The sequence below is a fragment of the Bidens hawaiensis genome, unplaced genomic scaffold (genome assembly GCF_021521415.1).
Source record: "Bidens hawaiensis isolate Kalapana, Puna unplaced genomic scaffold, B.hawaiensis_p1.1 tig00002186_1, whole genome shotgun sequence".
Classification (NCBI taxonomy): Eukaryota; Viridiplantae; Streptophyta; class Magnoliopsida; order Asterales; family Asteraceae; genus Bidens; species Bidens hawaiensis.
The window spans coordinates 2,882,918-2,910,214 of NW_027491117.1; the positions used below are offsets into that span (position 1 = coordinate 2,882,918).

Consider the following 27,297-nt stretch of genomic DNA (forward strand, 5'->3'; position numbering starts at 1 on the left):
AACTACAGACACGACTTATTAATTTATATTTGTTTGAGGGGGTTTTAAGTAAAATACTAATTAAAATAATTATTTAAAGACAGAATTACAAATTTTGTCCTTTAAAAAAAGCCAAATTACGGTTCGTGTCATTTTTTAAGTTTCCTTGCAGGCGGTATCCTTTAAACATTTTTTTCCTACACGTTATGTCCTTTACGCTAACTGGGTTAGAAAAACTAAGTTAAATACCCTCACGTGAGGCGCATGTGAGGGCATTTTTGTCTTTTCGCCTGTACCTCCTCCTTCATTCAACCACCACCACCACCGTCCGTGTTACCATCACCACCGCCACCGCGAACCATCAAATCCGGCGACCAAAAAAATCCAATCTCCACTAAAACATTAAATCCGGCTAAAACAAAAGCCCATCTTTGGTAAAACAGTAAATCCGGCTAAAACAAAAGCCCATCTCGGGTAAAACAGTAAATCTGGCCACCTGTGACCACCACCGTCATCGTTGACTATGACCACACCACAACCACACCAATGACGATTCAACTTCTAGAGGTTTGACATGGGTCCGGAGCTAGCCCGGGTGTGCATTTGGATATGGTATAGAGTCGGAATTCGGGCCGGATCTAAAGGATCCGCTGCTGTGATAAATGAAGATGATGCACGATGAGGTTTTTGGTGGTCGGACACCCACCATTGCCTTAAACTAATACCATTTTGATAAGAAGAAAGAAAGTCAGGTGAAGGGAAAATCGATTTGCAGATCTATGATTTATATACGCGGATTTGTAGATCTGTGATTCATTGATGATGGGGTTAGGGATTGACTATGGATGATTTTGGTATTGCGGTTCGTACAAAATATTACCCCTCACGGTAGCTGGTGATGTTTTGAAAGTCCTCACAGCCGGAGGTGGTCCACGTTTTTCCGGCAAGTGTGTGTGTGTGAGAGAGAGGGGGAGAAAGACCGCTAGCGGCCAGTGGGGTTTGATGGTGGCGGCGGCCAGTGGGGTTTGATGGTGTGTGTGGTAGCGCCTGGCGGCGTACTTAGCTGGTGGTGGGTTAGTGGTTGCTTGTTGGTGGCGGCTATGGAGGCTGAAGAAGCTACAGGAAGATGTGGAGATGGTGATGGAGAGGGTTTTTTGTTTTTAAAAATAAAGGTATATTGTATTTAATCTGCAGGTACAGGCGAAAAGACAAAAATGCCTTCACATGCGCCTCACGTGAGGGTATTTAACTGAGTTTTTCTAACCCAGTTAGCGTAAAGGACATAACGTGTAGGAAAAAAATGTTTAAAGGATACCGCCTGCAAGGAAACTTAAAAAAGGACACGAACCGTAATTTGGCTTTTTTTAAAGGACAAAATTTGTAATTCTGTCTTATTTAAATACTAATTTAAGAAAACAAGTAATTTAAACGAAAACAAGGTTTTGTTATTTAAAATAAGATGATGATGAGAAAAATTCCTAGGCTAGAATCCCCCAAATTTCAGTTATGAATTAATTGGGAAAATATTTAGTTATGGGCTGGGATCGTAAAATAGACACTTAAAAGAAAACCCAAACAGGACCCCTGACCCTTTTCAAGAAGACACCTATGGGTTTCTAATAAGTTTTAACGCACACCAGTATTAAAAATCAAGTTCCCTTACAGTCACCTAATTAATTATGACTTAGTTCCTTTATAATAAAATCCTACCTTACAGCGCGAAAATCAAAGGCAATTCAATTTATTTCATTGATTTAATAGACAATAATAAATAATCAAACCTAGACGAACTTCTTACGAAGAACTAAATCTAGCAAGATTAAATAATAAAGATCTATTAATAACCTAGCACTTTACAATTAGGTTAGCAACAAACTTAGGTTTAATTAATTAATAATTATTATTCCTATAAGATGATGATGAGACGACACCAGTATTATTCCAAAACCTCACTTTCTGCCTATACGAGAGGCTATCTCGTCAGAAGCGTTAACAAAAATGTTCGTTAAGGAAGTTGTGGTAAGGCATGGAGTTCCGTTGTCGATTGTGTCTGACAGAGATACTCGCTTTACTTTGAGGTTTTGGAAGTAGTTCCATGAAGCCATGGGAACAAGACTGAACATCAGCACGGCGTATCATCCTCAAACAGATGGGCAGTCTGAAAGGACTATCTAAATACTTGAGGATATGCTACATGCTTGTGTGTTAGACTTTGGAGGAAGTTGGGATGATCATCTGCACTTGGCAGTATTCTCTTACAACAACAGCTACCATTCGAGTATTGGTATGCCGTCGTTCGAAATGTTATATGGTAGACGTTGTAGAACTCCTGCTTGTTGGGGAGAGAACAGTCAGAAAGAAATTGGAAGTTTAGAAGTTGTGCAGGAAACCTCTTCAAAATTTGATCAGATTAAGGCAAGGATGAAAGCTGCACAAGATCGTTAAAAGTCGTATGCCGATAAAAGACGACGACCGATCGAGTTTAATGTTGGGGACCACGTGATGCTTAAATTCTCACCTTGGAAGGGGATTATTCGTTTCAGGAAGAGAGGAAAGTTGAGTCCGAGGTACATTGGACCGTTCAGAATCTTAGCACGAGTGGGCGAAGTGGCTCACACGCTAGATCTGCCCGATGAGCTTTATGGAATTCACTCCACCTTTCATGTCTCTCACTTGAGAACATGTCTAGCCAATGAGACATCCCATCCTCCACTCCATTTCTTTTCTTTCACAATAAACACACTCAAGAACACCCACACACTTTCTCTCTAGCACCAACATACGATTCCGAGTAAAAGGAAGGGGTAAATCCCGTGTTCGTCACCATCAAACAACCAAGAGCACGTCTAGATCCTCGGGTTAGCCCAGATCCGAACCTGAACCGAGGCCAAAAAGGTAAGCTTCGTCAAAAGGCTAAGTTTTATGGTTGGTTTCGGCATGCAAACTGATATATTAGCAGATCGGGCCGTAGGAAGTTAGAAAATGTAAAATTGGTAGCCCGTAGCCCGACGGGTGCGATATGGGACAAAAATGTGATGTTTGGACTATGAAAAACATGGGTATACAAAGTTGGTACAACCCAAAACCCATAAAAAGGGTAGAATCGGGCCCTAAGGGAGAGCCACGGAGGAAAATGGCTGTAAATTGGTAAAAAAACGAAGAAGGGAAAAGAATTCGCGTCGCACAAGCCATGTGAAGCTAAACTTCCATGCGAAGCGAAACTTCCAGCTCGACCCCAGCCAGGGGCTCTGCCCCTTGGACCCTGCTAGGGGCTACTGCCCCTAGACCCCGCTACCAGGGGCGCTGCCCCCGGACCCCCGTTAGTTGAGGGTTTCATTAACTTAAATGTAAGAAGTAGTAGTGACAGATAATTGATACTCATAACTTGTTACACAGTTAGTCGAGCTCAGTTAAAGAAAGGAATTACGATAAACTCGGAGAGGGATCGTCTTTAGGTGAGTTCTAGCCCCATTGCTCTTTGAAATGTTTTCGGGGCTGTGTGCATATTGGTAAGACTAGATATATATATACACACATATATATACATACATACATGATGGAGGTGAATACCTAAGGGAAGAATGAAAGAATGTGGTAAGAATTTGTATGTGTTAGCTTGATAACTAAATATGACTGTAAGATTCAATTATGAATATAATGTAAGAGTCAGGTTGGCAGGCCCTTCTAATACCTGGGAAAGAATAGGGTGGCAGGCCCTACTAATACCCGGGCAAGAATAGGGTGGCCGACTCTATGATATCGGTGCAAGAATCCAGGTGGCAAACCCTTATAATATCTGTGCAAGAATTAGGGTGGCAGACCCTTATAATATATGTGCAAGAAGGTAAGAATAAACTGTATGATGTGTAAGAATAATGTAGAATAATACTGAGTAATATTAGTGCATAATGAAAGAACGTGTAAGAATAAGTATATGTGTAAGAATAATCCTGTAACTGTTAAACTAGAACTCACTCAGCATAGCTGACTTTTAGTATGCATGCAGGGAAATAGAATGCAGCAGGCTGCTTGAGGGGAGGCACGTGGCAATGAAGTGAAGACTGGCATCGAAGAAAGAAGATTTATGTGCTATTTATATTATATTTTAAGACAAGTTAACTTTTGTTAAAGGCATGATTCGATGTTTGTAATGTAATGCATGAAGTTTTAATTATTCCGCAAAAGTTTTAATTAACTCTGATTTTAAAACTGTGTTTATGGGTAAATCCAACACCAAAGTAGGGTTACCGGCAATGGGGCCTTACAGTTCTTAAGAAAGTTAGCATCAAGCTCCTCAATCTAGGGCTTAGCAAAGTTCAAGGCAAGCTCATGCTTCCTCCACACCGGAGAAAATGGTAAAATAGAATCTGACACACAGAAAAACTTATCTTTCCAAGCAGATGCAAGTCCATCCATGCTCGAAATCAACCCATCTTCGCAACGAGTTTTCTCTACGGTGAACCAATTCCAGTTCTTGGCTAGTTGGAAGAACCTCCGGTACATCGGCAAGGTGGGTTCATAACCAAGACAGCAACACACAACCTCAAAATGTAATATCCTAGCAACACCAACGGGTGCTAATTGGCTAAGACAAACGCGGTGATAAACCAAAACATTAAGGAAAAACTTGGTAAAACGGTATCAGAGGTTGCATTAATCGAAGTACCGGGTATAAAGGGGAATCTCGCCTCGAGGATAACTGGAAACGGGAACGCCGGCTGAAGATCAGCCCCGATCCCATACTCCGAACAAAATCGATCGAATTCGACTGAGTCAATTTAGAAAATTGAGTAGCCATGTCAACTTTCGAACCCATGATCAAAAAAATGGAAAGAAAAATGGTTTTTATCTTCTTTAAAGAGGAGGAAAGAAACCGTCGGACAAAGAGAAGTTACAGCATAGGAGAAGAAAGGTGAAAAAGAAAGGATGATAATTATATTGGCGGTTTCTTCGGGAGTTATAAGATGAGCTTTTGAAATTCAAATCCCCAAAGAAAGGGACAGATGAAAGGTCAGGATCAAAATAGGTTAACTGTAATAGCAGGTTATATAATGACCTCCTGATGCAAAGGTCAAATTAGTCATGGCAAGAGGCAGCCGTCAAACTGGTAAATCACAATAATAACCAACAGGTCACTACGAGAAGCTTCAAACTTCCAACCTAAGACTCAAACATAAAAACTTAGGGTCGCGAGCTTCTAGCTTCCAAACTATATGACAAAGAAACACTTTCCAGCTACTGGGGTTAACACACAAACCCAAAAATAGCAAAATAGGTAATGCATTTGGTTTATGAAAAGGCATGGCGTTGAGCCTAAAAGCATTAAACACCCAGGGGGAAACATCGTGAAGAAAAAAGAGTTAAGTTACAAGCTATCATCATTGCAATCTGAAAACTTCTGACCGGGGGGGGGGGGGGGAGGGGGCTGATGATGTGGGTACCGTACCCACCCACAAGGTGAAGCTTACAAGATAAGGAAGCTTAGGAATATAGAAGCAGCTAGCACTAGCTGCCAGACAGGGAAGCTTGAAGCTTCCCCCACAAGATTTCTAAGTTGACCAGGAAGCTCTTGCTGTAATAAATGACAGAAAAAGTCATGACTGTTAAAAAGCCAGTGTCTGCCATAAAGTAAAAGTAACAACAAGACAAGCAAAGGCTGGACAAAGGCTGCACAAAATGGCAAGCACCCAGTCTATGTCAGCTGAAAGAATAGCTAGCCCCTTCCCTTTAGAAGCTTAAGCTTCCCCTAGAGAAGCTTCCGACTGTCTATAAAAGAAGCATTAAGCCAAAAGTATATTCATTTTCATTCATCATATTTCTCTCTACTCTCTCTTCATACTTAGTCCTACAATCACATTATCGTATCATATCACTGATTCTCACGCCAGAGGTTAATCGTATGAGGCCCTATCTTTCGGTGAGACTAGCTGATCGTGTTTTCTTTGATTCTTAGCAGATTAGAAAACTCTATTAGAGAAATACTCTTAGACCGCCATACTTCCTTTATTAGCTATCCCATTATAACAATTTGAAAAAAGATTATCAAAAGTAACTGCAACAAACCTAAAAAGGGATTATTGGTGTGAAAACGTGTTTTATTTTCTTAAATTATCTAGACGTCTTGTGTGACATTATTCACGTTTTTGTATGTAGTGTATATTTATAACATCATTCCCCATTACTAAAAAATAGAAATTAAGGAGCTAAAAGCCTAAAATACAAAACTACAAAATGAAGTTTGACTATATGCATACGTTGATTATTCATCTACTTGACTCAACCCCATAACAAGAACCAGGTCAAACGCGTCGGCTTAAACCGATACCTTCAAACACACGACCCAATACCACTCAACAATCAATCAATCTCCAACGATTCAATCTCAATGAACACCAAATTGGCAAATTTCATTTCTAAGAATAATAATTCATTTCGTAAAACCAACCAGCAATACAAATTTTCACAGCACAATAACTGAATTTAACAAGCAAGTATACTGAAAAATTATCTTCATATGATCATATTCTAACAATTTTAGCCGCCTTAACCACCGGATTACCCTTCGCAATCGCCTCACGTCCCGCAGCCTTATAATCATAACTACAATCATGCCGATCGGAGTACCGATGCTCCGAGCAAAACAACTCGCCGCACCGGCACCGGAATCCAGTCAAACCCACTCGTTTCCGGCACCCAGAACACCGATTCACCTCCTTCTTCACCACCATCACCTTAACCGCTTCGACCCTCTTCGTATTCTTCGATTCCGAATCCAAATCCACCGATTCGTCGCAAAAAGACGGTGATTTTAGCGAGTTATTGGTCGCCGGAGCTCCGATGACGCCGCCGCAGAGAGTTTCCGGGAGTAATTTGAATTGGGTTTCTTCGTTTTCGGTTCTTTGAGCCATAATTGATGCGAATTTGTGAAATAATTGAGAGGATTTGAGGGTATTATGATCTGTCGAATGATGAATTTGAGGGTGATTTAAAAGGAAGGATGTCGGCTAATAAGCGCGTGAGGATGAATCTCAATATCAATGTCATCATGTTGGTGAGTTGTGAAATGACGGAAATGCCATTGGGTGGAAATGGAAATGGAAATGGGGACGCGTATGACGTGTGGCTGACTCCATCATGATTCATAATTTGTGGCTCTTTCTTTTAGTGGGAGGTTTTTTGGTTTTAATGTGAACATGTTGACATAGTTTACTCATATCGGTATTTCTAGTTATTTTATCTTAGCATCAAAGGAGTTTCAACTACAAGTGTGTATTTGGTTTTAATATCTACTTTTGTTCTAGATGTCTTCAATATAGATAGGTGTAAATATTGAATAATATAAATAGAGAATAAAGAAAACTACGTAAACACATACCAAATGTAACGAGGGAGAAATATGATAGACCGTCTGATCAAATAACCGATATGTATATATGTGTTTATACGATTACTAAATGTTTTTATTCAATTTACTTCTGTATTGAATGAAGCACGTTGGATATCTAATATTAGACGTAAGACTAGTCAAAATTTCATTGTTTACATGACCGGTTGTTGGCACGATCTCTGTGAAATGATTTACTAAATTGGCTAAAGGCTAAAACATTCTTCAATCAAGTTAGTTTTACGAACAAGAATCACTTAAAAGGATAGTTATTATTTCGTCGGATGATTCAGATCGTAGATGGTGATGAAATTGTATGTCTACTCACATTTATGGCGTGTTTGAGAAAAGCTTGGAAACAATTGTAACAAAGTTGGTTCCATGGTGTGGGTATGTTCTTTTTTTTTTCACTTTTGGATAGTCGTAAGACCATATATGGGGGTTGAAGCTTGCCTAGTGCCAGAAGATCAAGAAAGTTGATGACCTGATGACAGGGAGCGGGAGACTGAAGCCCCAATGAAAGACGATCGTAACTATAATGATCCTAAGGTAGCGGATTCATTGTCAGGTAAATCCAACCTGCACGAAAGGTGTAATAATGTGGCACTGTCTCAAAGAGAGGCTTGATGAAATATGCATGTATGTGAAAATGTAGACAATCTGCACCGTATCCTAGATAGTAAATGTAAACATGTCTGGATAGAAAGACCCTATGAATCTTCATCGTATCCTGGGATTGTCTTTGGGTCTTTGAAGTATGGTTTGTATAATTAAGCTGGTTGTATGTTATCAAGGCTCATGTGCTCCTCCGTATTACGGTACCATAAGTTTATGTTTTCAGTATTTTCATAGGTTCTTTTAGTAAGTTCATGTATTTTTCTATCTTCAAGGATATTTAACATTGCATTGACATGCCCTTTGATTTTGAACTATTTCATTGTAACTCAATAAGCATTTGATCTGCATGTCAAAAGTTGGTCATTCAATATCGTCCTTAATTATGAGACAACTCATGCCCACATAATATTTACCACCAATTTAACGAAAAAAACCCTCTTCCATCCCATTTTACTAAGCATACCCCTCTCTCAAGTTTCACATTTATACAATTCAAACATTTTTAATTTCTTTTTCTTTTTATTTTGTTATCTTTTATCATAATTGTCTTCAAACACATTTTTTAAGAATATTTTTTGATGTTTTTTTTATATTTTTAAAACAAATTTTTGTTTTTTTAAATAACAAAAAACATTTTTTCTTAATTAAAATAAACATTTTTATAATTTAAACATGCATTTTTTTCTATAATTGCTTTCATTATTTAGAGAATGTTTTTTTAAATAGTTTTTGGAGATAGCTTGCATTTATTAAAACAAATTTATTAATGTTTGCTAATAAATAAATAAAAAATATTGTATTTACATAATAAACTACACAAATTTTGTACTATAAAATTAAAAAAAAATTAGAGGGGAGTAACATATCAAATAAAATTGTTAAAATTGTTAAAGGAATTGAAAGTCTAGGGAGGGGGGGGGGTTGACAAGTACGTAGAAGAGGGGGTACGTTTAGCATGACCCAAAACGATGTGAAAAATAAGGAAGCTTGAAGAGACCAAGGATATTCATTAAACATTGATCCATTTTTTGTACCGTGTATATTTCTGAAAGAGGTTGATGACCGGTTACCATTTATAATAAGTTTTTGTTGCTATATAGAGTACGTATACAGTACTTACTGATTAGCAGCATAATCTGCTTTAGCTATGGACTCACTAAAAAGTTTGAAGGACATCGTCTTTAGTATTTCCGACGAAATGTCGATCTTTCACTATTATATCTAGATATCTTAGTATCTTGCCGATTGATTAGCCATGTAATCTCCAATATCAATATGGTCTCACCGACAAACACCTAAAAAGCATGAGCGAGAATCTTTGTTTAAATTTAAAATTTACTACCAAAGATTTACAGATGGCTATCGAGGGATAATCCGTTTGAAAATAGTTCCCACGGTTAATGACCACACTTTGGATTTACTCGCATTGTAGGAATCACCACTTTATATTACCACTAATATTTATATGCATAGACATATTCATGACCAGCTTAAAGGGGTGTGCCATATGGGTGTTCGGCCGGGGCTCGTTTTTTTCGGGGGCATAAATTTTTTTAAAAATTCTCAATCTTTTATATATAAAATACTCGAACACTTATAATCCCACTATTTTTATAATACTTAAACACATTTTAGACCCACTTTTTCTAGATTATAGGTCCATTAAAAATTGAAAACGACCCATTATTTTTAATTAATCAATAAAAGTTAACTAAATAAAAAAAAAAGAAAAGAGTAGGCGGGATAACAACAAAGTCGACTTCGAACACCAAGAATCACGGTAGTAGCTGCAGAAGGGAGTTTTTCGAAATTATAGTTATTGAAATCTTATTTAAGATCCCCAATAACCTAAGAAAGACTTAGTGGGTTGGCAATAACAGCTATCGAGAACGGAATATTAGAGAGCATAAACTGCGAAAAGTTGATTCAAAGATTTTCTATTAAGAATGTTACGAGAGCTTCACAAATGCTCGGTTAGCTATTAGCCTATTCAGTATGTTATAAATCATTCTAATATCATGATTTTGCTAATTGTTATGCTTATTGTTATAACTTTAATTGGCGTATAAAAATGTGTGTACATTATTTAATACGGTAATGCTTAAGGGACATATTTTTTCCAAACTCAACAGAGCACGTGAATTCTTAGGGCCGGCCCTGCACATATTACTACATGCAAATAATATTCAAAAGATTTTACAATAAAAAGGCATTGGTTATTCACACACCCTTGACTTATCTACATACCCTTTAACGTGGGGTTTCATACGATCGTATAGCCCCTATACGATCGTATGTAGGATGTGTGCATAATTGTAACATCACGAAAATTTGGTCAAAATTTGACAAACTAATAAAACTTAAGGACTAAAAATACTCATGGTATAAGTAATGAGTAAAATAAGGTAAAGAATGAAAATGAGCTTATGTTAAAAAAAATGGAGTAAGGAGACTCCATCCCACATCGGAGAAAGAAAGAAATATAAAGCACTTTATAAGGAGAGAACATTCCATGATAATGTTCTAAAGTAGCCAACCACTCTCTCTAGTCCTAGCGGAGGGTGCGAAGCACCCGACGCGCATGGGCTCGGGTGAAGGGCGATGGGCGTAATGTGGCGCTTTAATGGCACACTTTGCACTTCGTACGCTCGCATCGCCGCAAGCCGCCTTTGTATTTTTGGATGATGAGATGAAATCAAGATATGGAAAATTACCAAAAGATCAGGGACCAAAAATGAACAGAATTGAAATTTTGCATCTTCGCGATACGCGAAGATGCGCGACACGTGGCAAGCCTACGCGGTGACTCAGCGAAGCTAGTGCAGCTTCCCGATACGGGAAGCAGCTTCGCGTATCGTGAAGCTGCAAGAAAATTTCTAAAAATAGGACGTCCATGGGGGTGCTCCTCATTCATCCAACACACTCCAATCACATATATTACCTCGAAAAGCGTGCCATCACCCCGATATGTCAATATCCCGACAAAGTTTTGTCTCGAAGTTTGTGCCATAACTCTACCTAGTTATTCTCTCGACCTCCCTCCAAGTAGAAGTGCGGTCCAAGTAGAGCATAGGCATTTCGAGTAATAAGCCATTCAAGGTAGGGGTTCTGCCCGATTATTATATTATAAATGGCTTAGACCCTAGTCAGAGATATAGCCCATACCTTGATTTTATAAAGTAAAAATAAGATTTCATAAAGTCGAGATTATAGATAAAATAATACTTCTTTCTCATATATAAAGAATTTATTAAATATTTCTTATAATAAAAGAAACTTGAAATAAACGTTTCTTCACGAAGAAGAAACAAAGGTTTATAAATGATTAACAAAAGTAAGGACTAGAGGTCCTTATATTTATAAAGAGATAAAATGTCAAGGTAAAGGTTATGAAATCAGACTAAAGGTCTGAAGCTAGATCGTTGATCTAGTACTTATAAAAAGTTATTCTCGTACTATAGGTCCGAGGTAACAAGGCTATACAAATTGGTGAGAATCACCAACCAAGAAGAAAGGTGAATACGTCCAACTTTTTATAAAACAAGTCTGTGAATGTTTGCATGGGATTATATCCCTAAAACTTTATAAACAAAAGTAATGCTGGCCCTCAAGCTATTGTATACGTTTGTCTGGATCCTTACATATGTGGGTAGACAGTGGGCACACCGCACCAAACTTGCTAATACCTCCGCCACGTTGGGCCAGACCTAAGTAATGTCCGAGAGGGGATTATCTCATATATATTGATAGTTGCTAAGACCTCGATGCTGCGATATCGCTGAGAGGTTTCAAGTATAACTGGAGGTTTATAATAGTAAATTTAGCTTGGTTGTTTCCTAAGCCATGATGGGCCGGGTCATAAGATACCCGAGGGGATAACTAAGTAACTTAAATGTTTTGTGTCATCGTATTCACCAGCATGTGTTGCTGACATATTTTTATAATTGTTTTACAGGTAATGGAGAGTAGGTGTTTGGAGACAAGGAATAGCCGTTAGAAAATCTGATGGCTCAATAGATGTTTTATTATTAAAATAATATAAACCTTGGTTTTTCTTTCCAAACACTTTGTATAAACCAAACGGGTGTTTTAAAATCCCGTCTTATGAATATAATAATATTTTATTAAGACTTCCGCTTTACAATCTTAAACTCTGATATATTTACAAAACAGGTACCAACTATTGGTCACACGCCCAGATCCTGAGCCGGGGTGTTACAAGTGTTCGTATCAGAGCCATCGATCTTAGCGAATTAGGTATATAAGTATACCTAAGCTTTGATCAGAGATAAGTTTCAATATTTATTATATTATTATATAAGGATAAGATAGGTTGGTATTCTTTCCTATCCTTTATCATTCTAATCTTCATAGATGTCGGTATTCAAGAAGATGATAGAATCCTTCTATGAAGAAATAAGACAGGCAGGCCATCCCGAACCCATCGTTCCTCCTGACGGTTAAAGTAATGAATACTACGCTAACTTCTTTGACCAAGACAGACCCCTCACACCAGTGGTCCCATATGGGAATCAACCCCTTCACTTTCCAGGCACATAGCAAATGCCAATCAACATTCCAAGTGACCCGCCAACCCCGAAGAATCATCCCTCAGATAAGATGGAAGTTGACGAACCAGCTAAGTCCAATCCCAAGGAGGGTACCCCAAGTTGGACGCAAATTTACTATGACCCAAGAACCCCGGTCTATAATCCCACGGATTCTCCTCATTCTGTTTCATGTCCATCAAGGAGACCTAAGATGAGAGTGATACAACCGGAGACCATTCGGATCGAGGTGAATCAAAGTAATGTGGAAGTTGAACCAGAAGAAGACCCTGAAGAAGAAATTGAGTCAGAAGAGGAAGTGGAGGAAGAATCAGTAGAAGACCCGGAAGAAGAGCCAAAGGAAGAGATTCCAAAGAAGATGAGCATTGATGAGAGGATTCCTGAGGTGCAAAACCACCCAGGATGTGACTGTCCACCAAGTATGGGCTGCCAGCAACCGTTGTTTCACCTGTCCCCTCATTATGATCCACAAGATCCGTATGTCCAAGAACTTACAGGTAGTTTTCCACCTTTCACTGATGTCATTCCAACCATCTCGGAACAGCAGAGGAAATCAGGCAGCAAGAAAAGACTGCGGAAGTTTTTCACAACATGCCAGTTGAATCCAGTCCACCACCACCGTATCCAAGGAACCATTATGACATAGTCATGATGGGATACCGTGATCCATCGCCTTAGTACGGATATCCAAGTCTCATCCCTTAGTCCCAAGAAGAGCATCTCGATCGGGCACTCCATGAGACCGATGAGTTGCACAAAAAGTTGGCTACGGAGAATAGCAAAAAGAAGAAGGTGGAAAAAAAGTTACTGCATAAGTGTAGTAAATTGAAGAAGATGATAAAAAATACATGAAGGATTGAGAATCCCGCTTCATTGAAATTGCACCATCCGTTCCCCACTCAGTGTAGTTGCAACGTTTGTTTCTTGTTCCGTTCTAGTAGTATCGGTTGTTCCTAGAATAAGTCTGTTGTACTTATGATGGTATCGTTGTTCTTAGAGTCCATGGTAATAGGAGTTGTCGTTGTATACTCCTAATTGTGATATAAATAAAAAAACTCTTAGTAATGAGTAATTTCCTTATAATTTCAGAATGTCGAAACAAGATAATCCCTCATAAAATAAGGAAGCTTCGAATGCTAAAAGTAACCAATCAAAAACTGAGCCTGCTCAAGGAAACCATGAGCAGTTGATAACTAAAATGCAAGAAATGATCAATGCCATGAATACCTTATTACCCGCTATGAAAGAAAAATCTGTCCAACAAAGTGAAAACCAACAAAACAGTAAGTCTGTCAAATCCAAATCCCGTCCTAATCCTACCCCTCAAGACGAAGGAAGTGATCAGGGATCAACCAATGGTGAAAAGATCCACCAAACCTTTAAGAAAAAGTTACGAATCGAAGGTTGTTTGTTTAAGGATTTTAAGAACTGTGGACCAAAAGAGTTTTATGGCGACAAAGGAGCCATAGCCGCCATAAGATGGGTCCAAGGAATGGAATCAATTGTGATAATAAGCAAATGTACTGAGGAGGAAAAGATTCTGTACATAGCACAAATGTTTAAAGGGGAAGCCTTAGAGTGGTGGAACACTCTGTTGATGACAAGAGGTAGGAGAACCATGTACCAGTTGACGTGGGAAGAGTTTAAAGATCTGGTGTTGCAGAAGTATTGTTCGATGCATGAGACCGACTTAATCAAAACCAAGTTTATTAATCACAAAGTGGTCGGGACTAATGTGAGAGATTACAATACCAAGTTCCAAGAGTATTGTAGACTTATGCCTCAATTGGTAACACCCGAATCAAACAAGGTACCCGCTACATATGGGGTTTACCGAGAGAGATAAGAGACATGGTAAGGTCTTATCTGCCGCAGACAGCCGAATCCGCCATGGAACTGGCTGGTTATTTGATGAATGGTCTTTCCGGATGAACTTCCAGGAATTCCACCCAATCAAGAAGTCGAATTCAGAATAGACTTAATGCCTGAAACAGATCCAATAGCCAAATCCCCCTATCGTTGGGCTCTAACAGAAATGAAGGAATTAAAGAAACAACTGGATGAGTTGTTAGAGAAAGGGTTTATTCATCCAAGCTCATCACCTTTGGGAGCACCAATATTATTCGTCAAAAAGAAACATGGTTCCATAAGGATGTGCATCGACTACAGGGCATTGAACAAGGTAACTATTAAGAATTGATATCCACTACCTAGAATTAACGATCTACTCGATCAATTGCAAGGAGCGAGTTTTTTTTCGAAAATAGATTTACGTTCTGGATACCATCAGTTGAAGTTCAAGAAGAAGATATTTCAAAAATGGCATTTCGCACAAGGTATGGACATTATGAGTTCACTGTAATGCCATTTGGACTCACTAATGCCCCAGCCGCTTTCATGGACGTGATGAACAGAGTTTGTAAGCCATATTTAGATAAATTTGTAATCGTATTCATCAACGATATACTTATTTATTCCAAATCAAAAGAAGATCACAAAGTTCATCTCCGGATCTTACTTGAATTACTTCGAAACGAGAAGTTGTACGCTAAATTTTCCAGGTGTGAGTTTTGGCAGCATGAAGTACAATTTCTTGGTCACGTTGTCAACTCCAATGGAATTCAAGTGGACCCCGCAAAGATAGAAGCAATAGCTAAATGGGAGATTCCTAGATCGCCAACCGAGGTTTGAAGTTTCCTGGGTTTGGCTGGATATTATAGAAGATTCATCGAGAATTTCTCCCGTATAGCAGTTCCCTTAACTTCATTAACAAAAAGCATTTGAATTACTTAAACGAAAGCTTACAGATGCACCAATACTGGCCTTGCCAGAGGGTACAGAGGATTTCGTTGTGTTTAGTGACGCATCTCATTCAGGTTTGGGTTGCGTACTAATGCAAAGAAAAAAAGTAATAGCTTATGCTTCTCATCAATTGAAAGTGCATGAAAAGAATTATATGACTCACGATCTAGAGTTGGGTGCCATAATCTTTGCCTTAAAGTTATGGAGACACTATCTCTATGGGTCAAGTTTATCGTGTACACTGATCATAAGAGCTTAAAGCATATATTTGATCAGAAGGAACTTAACATGCGTCAAAGAAGATGGATGGAAACTTTAAACGATTACGACTGTGAAATCATCTATCACGAAGGAAAAGCAAATGTTGTAGTTGACGTATTGAGCCGAAAGGAACGCGAGAAACTCAAAAGGGTTCAAGCTTTGAGATTAGAACTACAAATATATCTAATCGAAAAAATCAAGAAAGCTCAGAAACAAGCAATTGAAGAAAACCATATCTCCAAAGAAAAACGTAATGACACCATTGATTCTTTAGTAAAAGAAGACGACGACATACTCAGACTTGGGAACCGAATTTGGGTACCGATTATTGGTGATTTACGTGAAAATATCATGAGTGAAGCTCATAAATCAAAGTACATGATGCATCCCAGTAGTGACAAAATGTATCAAAATCTGAGGCCGAACTACTGGTGGAATTGGATGAAGAGAGATATTGCTTTATATGTTGCTAAGTGCTTAACATGTTTACAAGTCAAGGCAGAACATCAAAAGCCTTCAGGTTTTCTTCAACAACCTGAACTCCCTGTGTGGAAATGGGAGATGATAACAATGGATTTCATTAAAAAACTCCCTAAAACTACCCGACAGCACAATGCTATTTGGGTAATCGTTGATAGGTTAACTAAATCCGCTTATTTCTTGCCTACCAATGAATCTTATTCTATGGATAGATTGGCACAGATTTACGTGAACAACATCGTAGCATTACATGGTGTGCCATCATCTATCATATCTGGCCGAGACAGTAGACTTACGTCTCATTTCTGGAATAGTTTCCAGCAAGCGTTAGGAACTAAATTGAATCTTAGCACTGCTTATCATCCTTAAACTGATGTGCAGAGCGAAAGAACAATTCAAACGCTTGAGAACATGCTTCGAGCTTGTGTGATTGATTTAGGTGGATGTTGGAAAGATCACCTACCTCTAATGGAATTCTCGTATAATAATAGTTATCATACAAGTATTCAGGCTGCACCATTTGAAGTTTTGTATGGGCGAAAATGTAGAACGCCTGTATGTTGGTCTGAAACAGGAGATAATCAAATATCTGGATCTGAGATTGTCCAAGAAACGACGGATAAACTATTACAAATCCGTGAACGACTTAAGGCGGCAAGAGACCGACAAAAGAGCTATGTAGACGTCCGCCCTAAGCCGTTGGAATTTCAGGTAGGCGATAAGGTCTTATTAAAAGTATTACCGTGGAAAGGATTTGTACGATTTGGCAAGAAAGGAAAGTTAAGTCCACGTTTCGTGGGACCATTTGAGATACTAGAACGAATCGGTACTATTGCTTATCGCTTACGATTGCCAGAAGAGATGAAAGGAATACACGATGTATTTCACGTCTCTAATTTATGTAAATGTCTGGCTGACGAAACTTTAGCCATGCCCTTAAAAGATGTCGAAATCAATGAAAATCTAAAATTTGTAGAACAACCCCTACAAGTTGAAGATTTCCAAGTCAAGCAACTTAAACGTCGAAGGCTAAAGTTAGTCAAGATAAGATGGAACTCTCGATGAGGACCCGAGTTTACTTGGGAGCTAGAATCAGAAATGAGAAGAAAGTACCCACATTTGTTTTAGCAAATCTCAAGGAGGAGATTCATTCTAAGGCGGGGAGGATGTAACATCATGAAAATTTGGTCAAAATTTGACAAACTAATAAAACTTAAGGACTAAAAATATTCATGGTATAAGTAATGGGTAAAATAAGGTAAAGAATGAAAATGAGCTTATGTTAAAAAAATGGAGTAAGGAGACTCCGTCCCACATCGGAGAAAGGAAGAAATATAAAGCACTTCATAAGTAGAGAACATTCCATGATAATGTTCTTAAGTAGCTGACGTGAGGTCGAAGACTCACTCAAAAATAAACCAATTACAACTAAATAGATAGCAGTAAGTGGGTGTCGAACACAAGGAGTTTGTGGAATATGTGTTAAATAAGTAGCTTAACAATTAAACTAATATAAATGTAAATGATACAAAGTAATTTCCAAGTTGGTTTTGATTTTATTTTTTGTGAACTACAATAAACTAAACGGAATTTGTAAACAATTGATTAAATGAGCATTTCTCTCGGGGTTCGAGTTATTACTGAACACTTACGTTAACATTCAATGGATACACCATATTATCTTGGTTTTGTGTAAATGAACTTGTTTGTGATTAATCAAGAACTAAGTACTCGGATTCCTAGAACGCGAGGTTGTCACTTAACAATCTATCAATAATGTTAACCCTAATTCTTTTCACTTAATCTCAATTGTCAACGACACCAAGAACGTGTGATTCAAAACTAGGTTTAAACAATATAGACAAACTACAAACAATCACATAAACATCATGATCATACTAACATAACAATTAGACAATCAATCCAAATTCAAGAACAAATAACATAAAGTGTCTTACAATTAACCTTACATCCCAAGAGAAATACCAAGGAAATTAGCCACTCATGGTTTGATGAATCATCATAGCTTCAATTGTCTTAATAATAAGAATCAAACACTCAATCTAATGATTAGAATCACCAAAAAAACAATGTCTTGGACTCCCGAAATCGCCCTAGGGTCGTCCCAATTGAAAGACATCTCAAAAAATAACCAAAAACGGCCTAAAAAGTGGCCCAAACTCGGAAGTTATGAGTCGGACCGTGGGCCACGGTCCATCCACGGTGCATAGAATGACCACGGTACGGTGAAAACTGTCATTTTGGAGCTGGGTTGACCGTGGTCCACGGTGTTGACCGTGGGCCACGGTGGAGCTTTTGTTCATTTTCTTGTTTTCTTCATAACTTTCTCGTTTCAACTTCGTTTTCTTCGCCGTTTTCGCCCACGTTCTCGTAATTTCATCCTCTACCTCCTCCTACCTGCAAACATATGAGTAACCCTAGTCAACTAATTCCATGAAGTTATGTTGGTTAAGCCAATGTATTTATATCTTTTAACTCGCTTAACGGCTTCCCTACGAGTCACTCGTCACATTCCCACACTTAACCGTTGCTTGCGCCCAAGCAACACTTCAAACAACAATTGTTTTCAAACTATAACCACCAAACATACCAACAATCCCTGTTTAGTCAAGGTCCCAAATCATAGCCTATTCCCTCATTATTAGAGGTTTGCATTAGTGTCACTTAACATTATATTTAAAACATAGAATTCTAGTCAACCTTAACATGCTTTCGGTTTTTACCCACACATAACACACCATCATACATTAACCCTCTTATCGGTGATCATTTATATATATTCATTCATACCCATTTCGCCTCGCATACGCTTGTATCACTATCAAATCTCCACCTATACATACTTGACGCAAATGCTAATCAAAAGGTCTTAAAATGGGTTATAACGGGGCTAGGTGTAAATGCATTGAATGGGAATATTGAAAGTGGCTCAGGCAATCTGATCCGGCTTATTACATCAAAACTAAATAAACAATAAAATAAACGACTATATACATTACTAACTTGCATCACAAACTCGATAGACACTACTTTGGACATTGAATCCCAAACTTTTCTTTCTTTTTTCTCGTTTTTCTTTTTTTTTCCTTTTTTTCTTTTTTTTCATCTTTTTTTTTCTTCTTTTTTTTTCGAGTAAACATAATACTTAATAATCCTATTGATTAGTACTATAACAATTACAAATACAAAGAAATACCTACTAAGCCGGATCGTCTCGCAAAATAACATTGGGTTGATCGAATAAAAAGAATAGGTCCAATAAAGTTTTCTAAGGGAGCCAACCCCCCGCCCCTCTCATTGCCCACGCTCATATGTGTAATGTATGAGGCCGAACCCCTAAAACCAACACTCGCGCTTATCCAGACAAGGCTTTAACCTAATTGCCTCTATCACTTTTGCGCTTACGCCAAGCTAAGGTCTCGAAATGCATTGATCGCACAAGTTCTAACGGAGAGTAACCAATCTATCACAACTCTTTACTTTCCCAATACACAAGTGGATATTGACATGTTATGCAGGTTATTGTACCGAAAGCATGCTAACCTTAACTAGAATACTACACAACCTCGTTTTTAAAACAACTAAGCAAACTTGAATTTAAGAGAATTGTGACCATGAAAAGGGACCAAAACTTTACCCCGCCATCTTGCCACTTTCCGATTTTCTTTCAAAAATCTTGTTTTTTATTTAATTTTTATAATTTTTTTCAAAACGAAAAATTTCCCCATCCCCACACTTGGGATACATTGCCCTCAATGTATGGTTTTGAGAAAATAAAAACAAAGATACACCACTTCTTTTTATGAAAAAAAAAACGTGTCGTCCCCATCATAGTGTCGAAAAGAAATCCATAAGAATTTCCCCACACTTGGTTGTTTCTAAGATGGTAACTTAAAATACCATTAATAACAAACAAAAAAGAAAATAAAAAGCAAAATAAAAATAAAAATATACAAAATGTACAATTACCACCTTTTTGAAACTTTTATGACATTCAAGGTGGGTGACTGCCCCACTCCCGTGTAGTCTTCTCGTTATAAGCACGCTCTTTATCAAGCAACTGTTGCCAGTCTTCCGGCAAACCAGGGTCGGGCCCGAACATCCTCATCCTCCACCCTGGATCATTTAGGTTAGGTGGATGTCCCAGTTTAGTCTTCCTTGGTCGGCCACCTTTTTCTGCCACCTCCTCACTCTGTTGATGCTCAACTCCTTTCTTCTTAACTGACCTGTCAATCACAAAACACTCCATTTTCATGTGATCCTTGCTTAAGGATACACACTTGTTAACAAAATTCACCTTCAGGCTTTCCTTATTAACAAGAGGGTCAGTAGTATTTTCAAATAATAATAACCGTTTATCACGATTCCCATATTTAATTCCCAGTGTCCCCTTTGCACAATCAATTACTGCAAGTGACGTGGAGAGGAATGGTCTACCCAATATGACTGTAGGTTGGGTATTAGTTACATTTTTAGCATAATCAATTACTAAAAGGTCAACTGGGTAACAAAAATCCTCCACATGTACCATCACATTATACATCATGCCTCGGGAAAGTGTATAGGTTTGATCTGCTAAAACCACGGTGGTGTTTACTTTTTGTAGCGGACCAAACTCATACTGATCATATAAACTAACGGGCATGATACTAACACAAGCTCCAAGATCTAGCAGTGCCCGATTAGTTTTAAATTCACCAATTTGGATTGATAAAAGGGGCACTCCTGGGTCTTGAAGTTTACTCGGGATAATATTATTATCAACCCTCTCATCAATTATTTTGGTTAATATGCCATTTAAACATTTATCACAAGAACAATTTTCACAAAAAGATTTTTCATTCAGTTGTAATTTAGAGTTATTTTGGAAAATTGTTTCATAATTACCCACATTTTCAATCTCATCACTAATATCTTCCACCACCCCCTTAACAAACTGTGGTGTTGGATCGACTTGAACACTAGAAATTCCAAAATTAGGTAAAAGACTTACCGCATTGATGTGCACGTTGTTCCCTTTCTTCAAGCTCAAGCTGTTTTTCTTCAAATTCTCAACATATGTTGCAAGCTGACCCATTTGAGTGGTCAACGATTGAATGGCTTTGTCACGGACTTCATCCTTTTGCATGCGCACTTCATCAAGTTGATTTCTCCTTTGCATGTCTTGTTGTATCATCCTAAGCATATCCATGACTTCATTCCCACTTGAAGAACTTTGACCCGAAGACCCACTTTGACCACTTCCCGTTTGTTGAAATTGACTTTGAAAGCCTTGATTGTTGTATTGTTGGCGTGGAACATAATTTCCTTGATTCCCCTGGAAATTCGAATTGGATTGAGTAGTCGGATTCCCATAACGAAAATTGGAGTGATTTCTCAACCCGGGGTGGTAAGTGTTTGAGTTCATGTTATAATTTCGATTACCACCTCCTTGACCTTGAGTGCATTTACCTCTTCAACTTGTGCTTGTCATACGGTACACACATCCGATGCATGACCCAACTCATTACAATTTGTACAAACATCAATTCTTTGGTTAGTGGTTTGTACTTCTACATCTTCTACGACATGCAATTGCGGTCTTCCAATTGCCGGCCTTACTCTCCTTGTGGTTTGAGCCTTTCTCTTTGATGTGACCCACATTTGCTCCAAGAATGCCCAATCATCATGTTCATAATTGGTACCGAATACCATTTGTGATTGACATTAAATCCCGCTCATCTTCCGTATTCAACCCCTCATCAAAAGCATTTAACAACTCCCAAAGAGCAATACCATGGTGAGGACAATTCTTGATCATCATATTGAACCGCTCAAATGCTTCATGAAACATCTCACCCGATTGTTGTTGGAAACTTCTCAAACTTTGTCTTGCATCATTGGTCTTTTGATCCGTGTAAAATTCTTCCAAGAACCTTTGTTGCATCTCGACCCAAGTATAAATTGATGCGGCAAAGTATAGAACCATCTCTTTGCCTTATCTTTTAACGAGATTTGGAATAAAACCAACTTAACTTCATCTGGTGAAAAACCTTGGCCCCCGATCATGTTGCAAATAGAATGATATGCCTCTAAGTGAAAATAGGGTTCTTCCGTTGTAAGACCCTTGTACTATGGTAAACTTTGGAGTGCATTAGTTCTAACCTCAAACGTTCTTCCTTGATGGTTTTGAGGAATAACCACCGGAGATGGGTTATTGGTGATGACCGGTCGAAAATGAGCTTCAATTCCCCTAACCATCACTTTGCACTTCGCACGCTCGCATCGCCGCAAGCGGCCTTTATATTTTTGGATGATGAGACGAATCAAGATATGGCAAATTACCAAAAGATCAGGGACCTAAAATGAACAGAATTGAAGTTTTGCATCTTCGCGATACGCGAAGAATCTGAGTTGCATCTTCGCGATACGCGAAGATGTGCGACACATGGCAAGCCTACGCGGCGACTCAGCGAAGCTAGTGCAGCTTCCCGATACGGGAAGCATGGGATTATATCCCTAAAACAAGTCTGTGAATGTTTGCATGGGATTATATCCCTAAAACTTTATAAACAAAAGTAATGCTGGCCCTCAGGCTATTGTATACATTTGTCTGGATCCTTACATATGAGGGTAGACAGTGGGCACACCGCACCAAACTTGCTAATACCTTCGCCACGTTGGGCCAGACCTAAGTAATGTCCGAAAGGGGATTATCTCATGTATATTGATAGTTGCTAAGACCTCGATGCTGCGGTATCGCTGAGAGGTTTCAAGTATAACTGGAGGTTTATAATAGTAAATTTAGCTCGGTTGTTTCCTAAGCCACGATGGGCCGGGTCATAAGATGCCCGAGGGGATAACTAAGTAACTTAAATGTTTTGTGTTATCGTATTCACCAGCATGTGTTGCTGATATATTTTTATAATTGTTTTATAGGTAATGGAGAGTAGGTGTTTGGAGACAAGGAATAGCCGTTAGACAATCTGATAGCTCAATAGATGTTTTATTATTAAAATAATATAAACCTTGGTTTTTCTTTCCAAACACTTTGTATAAATCAAACGGGTGTTTTAAAATCCCGTCTTATGAATATAATAATATTTTATTAAGACTTCGTTTTACAACCTTAAACTCTAATTTATTTACAAAACAGATACCAACTATTGGTCACACGCCCAGGTCCTAAGCCGGGGTGTAACAATAACCAAATGATGTACGAATAACATATCTCCAATAAAAATCAACACATAAAAATATTTCTTTTGCACTCTTTTAGATATTTGGAACATCTGTGATGTTAATCTTGATTATAGAAGATGAAAAAGTTTTAAATCACTTTTAAAAGAAATAAATAAATCTATATTATCTCATTGAAAAATCTTAGTTTACGTGTGGAAAAATCTTGGTTTAATGCGCACGTGAAAAATACATATAATTTAAAAAAAAATTTCGAGTCTAGCGGGATGTCAGGCCTGTGGCCGTCGACCACCCTGCCATACCCTAAGGCTGGCCCTGATTTTGACAATCCGGTCTAACTCATTGAAGAATACGATCAAGAAAGAAGCCAACCATTATGAAAAAGTCAAAAAACCCACTAGAATCAGGTTCGAACCTGAAACTATAAAATCCAAACCTCAACAACCATTATTACCCCCCTCATTAAATCAGATGGTCAACCGAAAACCGTTCAACATCTAATATTATAACCAAAAATAATAAACATGCCCAATAAACCATTTTAAACAAACATAAAATCAGCTTTAGAGGTAGAATAAAATACTCGGTAAAGAGTAACAACCATTGTTCACTTGACCAACCGGTTATTAAAATTAAAATAAAAACTAAAACATAATAATAACCAAAAATTGGTAACATTTTCCTCACTACGTGCAGAAAAGGTTACATAATAATATTGTAGCAAGCAAGCAGTTAACCACCGCCTGATCCATATTTCTTGCCAAAGATGAGCACCTGCAGTTTGTCATAACCCGAGAGCACACCCGCACCCGCGATGGCTCGGAGAATGTTGGCACCCGCACCCTTGAACAAAGACTTAACCCCCTCGTTCTTGAGGATCTGAGTGAAGGCGTCCATTGAACTCTTGTATTTGACCGCTTGACCCGATGTCATCATCATCCTTCTTCTTACTGTGTCAATCGGATACGATGCAAGTCCTGCACCGTTTGTGATTAACCAACCCAGTGCAAAACTCGCGATGAAACTATCCTGAAAACATATTATTATTTATTTGGGTTATGTTTTTTCTTTAATCAAATGACTAAAAGATATTAACTACTAATTAAAAAGAAACATGACATTATTAAATGACCAATTTACGTGGTGGTGACAATTTCTAACGTGACATGAACATGTCTAACTTATAAAGAAACAATACATTAAACCCGTTTGACACATTAAGATAACTGGTGCTAAGTTACCTGCAATTTTCCTGTGAGAAGGACCGGCTTTATAGAATCATACAACCCGAAGTACAAACCGCGATAAACGATAATGCCAACACACGAAATGTTAAACCCGCGATAAAGCCCAGCAATACCATCAGAGGCTAATGACTGCTTGTAAACATCTACCAGACCATTAAACTGCCTCCCCCCTCCACCTTTCTTTGCCGCCTTGGCATCATTCACCAGCCAGGTTCGAGCGTAATCCAACGAGTAAACAAAAAACAGCGACGAAGCACCCGCAAGACCTCCCGATGCTAAATTACCTCCAAACCATTTCCAGTATCCATCTGTCTTTCCTGAATGCAAAAAGCTTCTTGAAGTAATCCTTAAAAGCAAAATTCAAAGCCTGCATTTCACAAAATCACATTCAAATTGTGTTAAATTTTGACACAAACCCGAACCGAACCCGATTCTTTGTCCCAAAAGTTTTTTTTATTTTCTTTATATGTTTTCCATATTAATACTTTGGATTTACATTATTACAACAAAAAGTACAAAATATATAAAAAAATTACATTTTAGTTATAAAATCCTTTTTGCCAATTTCCTTTGTTGTTTTAAATTTTGTCATAAGATACCCAACTAACTTAAATTTATTACTTACGACACATTTAAAAGAGTAAAATAAAAAATAAATGGGTTAAGTGGACTTGCGTGTTCAACCTGAAAATGACATGAACTCATTTATATCAAACCCAACTCGTGAATTTCGTGTTAGGTTCTTGTCATGTCAGAATTTTGCACTTCTAGTTTTTGGGAAATATAATGTCGGCCTAGAATAATGATTTTGAGCCTAAATTATTTGGATTAATAGTAACCATATAGATTCAAAACTTGGATCAAAACCATGAAGAAAATGAAGCTTTTGTTACTCGCCTGTGTCGGGAAGTAACGAATGACATTCGCGGTGTTCCCACGCCACAATGACATGATACCTTCGTCTTTGAGGGTTCGACGGAAACAGTCCGCAATTCCTTTGTAGTGCTCAGATAACCGACCCGCCTTGATCATCTCATCCTGGTTTTGGATCAACAGCTTAATGTGTTCAATCGAGGCTGCAGCGATTTTTGACACAGCTGCAGACACTCCACCCATAAGGAAGTCAATGACGAACCCTTTTTCAGCTGGGGCTTGAACCCAAACAGGAGACGTGTTAAGCGCAAGGGGGAGTGTGGTCTGTGGGTGCAACGGAAGGTGAAATGCAGCATTCGTATAGTTTTGGCTGTGAAAACACGTATTATAAAGGCCGGGTCGTTTCAAAGCGTTGTCACATGGATTGAAACTTGACATGCTTGATGCAAGCAGACTCCCAGATAGCTTCTGGGAAACACTTGGATGATGTGCTAGATCAATCATGTCTCCTATACATAATACAAAGTAAATGAATGAATACCTTAAAACATACGAGATTAATTTAGTTGCTTATCTCCGTCTTCAATATATATTTGAGGATTTGTAATTTTGAAAATTTGACAACACCTACAAAATCTAGAATTCCATATATAAGAAAAGCTAATGTACTTTCCTTTTGTTGTAATTTTGAAATTTGACAATACCTACAAAATCTAGAATTCTGAAGAGGTAGGTCCCAGCAGGGCCCAGTTGGACCCGCAAGACTCACCTTGAAGAGGGACGTCTGCGCAAAGACCAACTGGTTCCGCAGGACCCACCATGCTCAGAGAGATGAAGACCTTACGCGCAGTACGCCAGCTGTTCCCGCAGGAAAAGCCTCCCAATGGTGAAGTACCCCGCCTGTTCCCGCAGCTGCGGATACAAGCCATCAGGAAAGGCTACCCGCACTAATAGCAAGGCTACACGCACAAGGCACTAACTCTCAATAATTCAGTAATGTCACCTGAAGAAGGAATGAGCAAGGCGGGAATACTCCCGCCCAAATGAGCCAGTCCGTACGCTTCTGGAGGATCTTTTGTACTATACCTGCCAAGGTATGGACAAAATAGACAAGATCTGACCAAAGCAGCCCATGAACCAATCACAGGGTGACAGCTCACTGACAACAGTACGACGAGGAGCACGCTCTAGTACAAAATGTCACTATCAGCCGCTGCCTACTCACCAACCCTTGTCGTGGCACGTACATAGCCTGCAGTTAGTGGAAAAGGAATAGTACACAGCCGGCCATGTCACTATCAGCCGCTGCCTACCCACCAACCACCAGCATGGCACGTGCGTAGCCCATAGTTGGTAGAAAAGGAATATTATACAGCTGGCTGTACCTGCTTGGAAACCTACCTTCGGCTATAAATACTCCAACACCTTGGAACGGTATCATATACTATCTTATACCATCACATATCTTATCTGCTCTAGCTATTTCTCTTAATATACATTTATATTCAAAGCAATCTAGTCTGATTCTCACGCCGGAGGGTGGTCACAAGGAGGTACCCCCCCCCCTTCTCAGTGACGAGCTCACGGTGTCTGTTTTGCAGGTCATCAGAAGAATAACCATCTTTGCCGGACCTAACCCTCGTGGGAAACATCTACTTAACCCTAAGATTATCCGTAATCTTCCGGGGTCACTTAGTGTTTCTTCATTGGCGCCATCCGTGCTTAAAAGCTAGAACTAATTTTCTCAGTTTTTTCAAAACCTCTGGAAAGATGGTTAAGGTTACTCCGGTGCCAAGGCCAACGAGTGACCAAGAAACTCCGGTAACCACAACCCCAGCTACTGGGGGGAACACCGGCGAGTACACAATATTTACGAACACTACCC

The 27,297-nt window shown here is 38.7% G+C and overlaps 3 pseudogenes across 1 annotated transcript; 1 reads left to right on the top strand and 2 right to left on the bottom strand.

The window, feature by feature from the left end:
- Positions 1–6,497: 6,497 nt before the first annotated feature.
- Positions 6,498–6,919, bottom strand: LOC143610148 (zinc finger A20 and AN1 domain-containing stress-associated protein 5 pseudogene; annotated as a pseudogene).
- Positions 6,920–21,884: 14,965 nt separating this feature from the next.
- LOC143610562 (small nucleolar RNA R71) lies at positions 21,885–21,985 on the top strand (annotated as a pseudogene).
- A 2,036-nt stretch (positions 21,986–24,021) lies between these two features.
- Positions 24,022–25,916, bottom strand: LOC143610158 (ADP,ATP carrier protein 1, mitochondrial-like; annotated as a pseudogene). Its single transcript, XR_013149542.1, has 3 exons — positions 25,437–25,916; positions 24,534–24,906; positions 24,022–24,321 (listed from the first exon to the last, which is right to left on the bottom strand). The product of XR_013149542.1 is annotated as an ADP,ATP carrier protein 1, mitochondrial-like (transcript).
- Between the last annotated feature and the right edge of the window lie 1,381 nt (positions 25,917–27,297).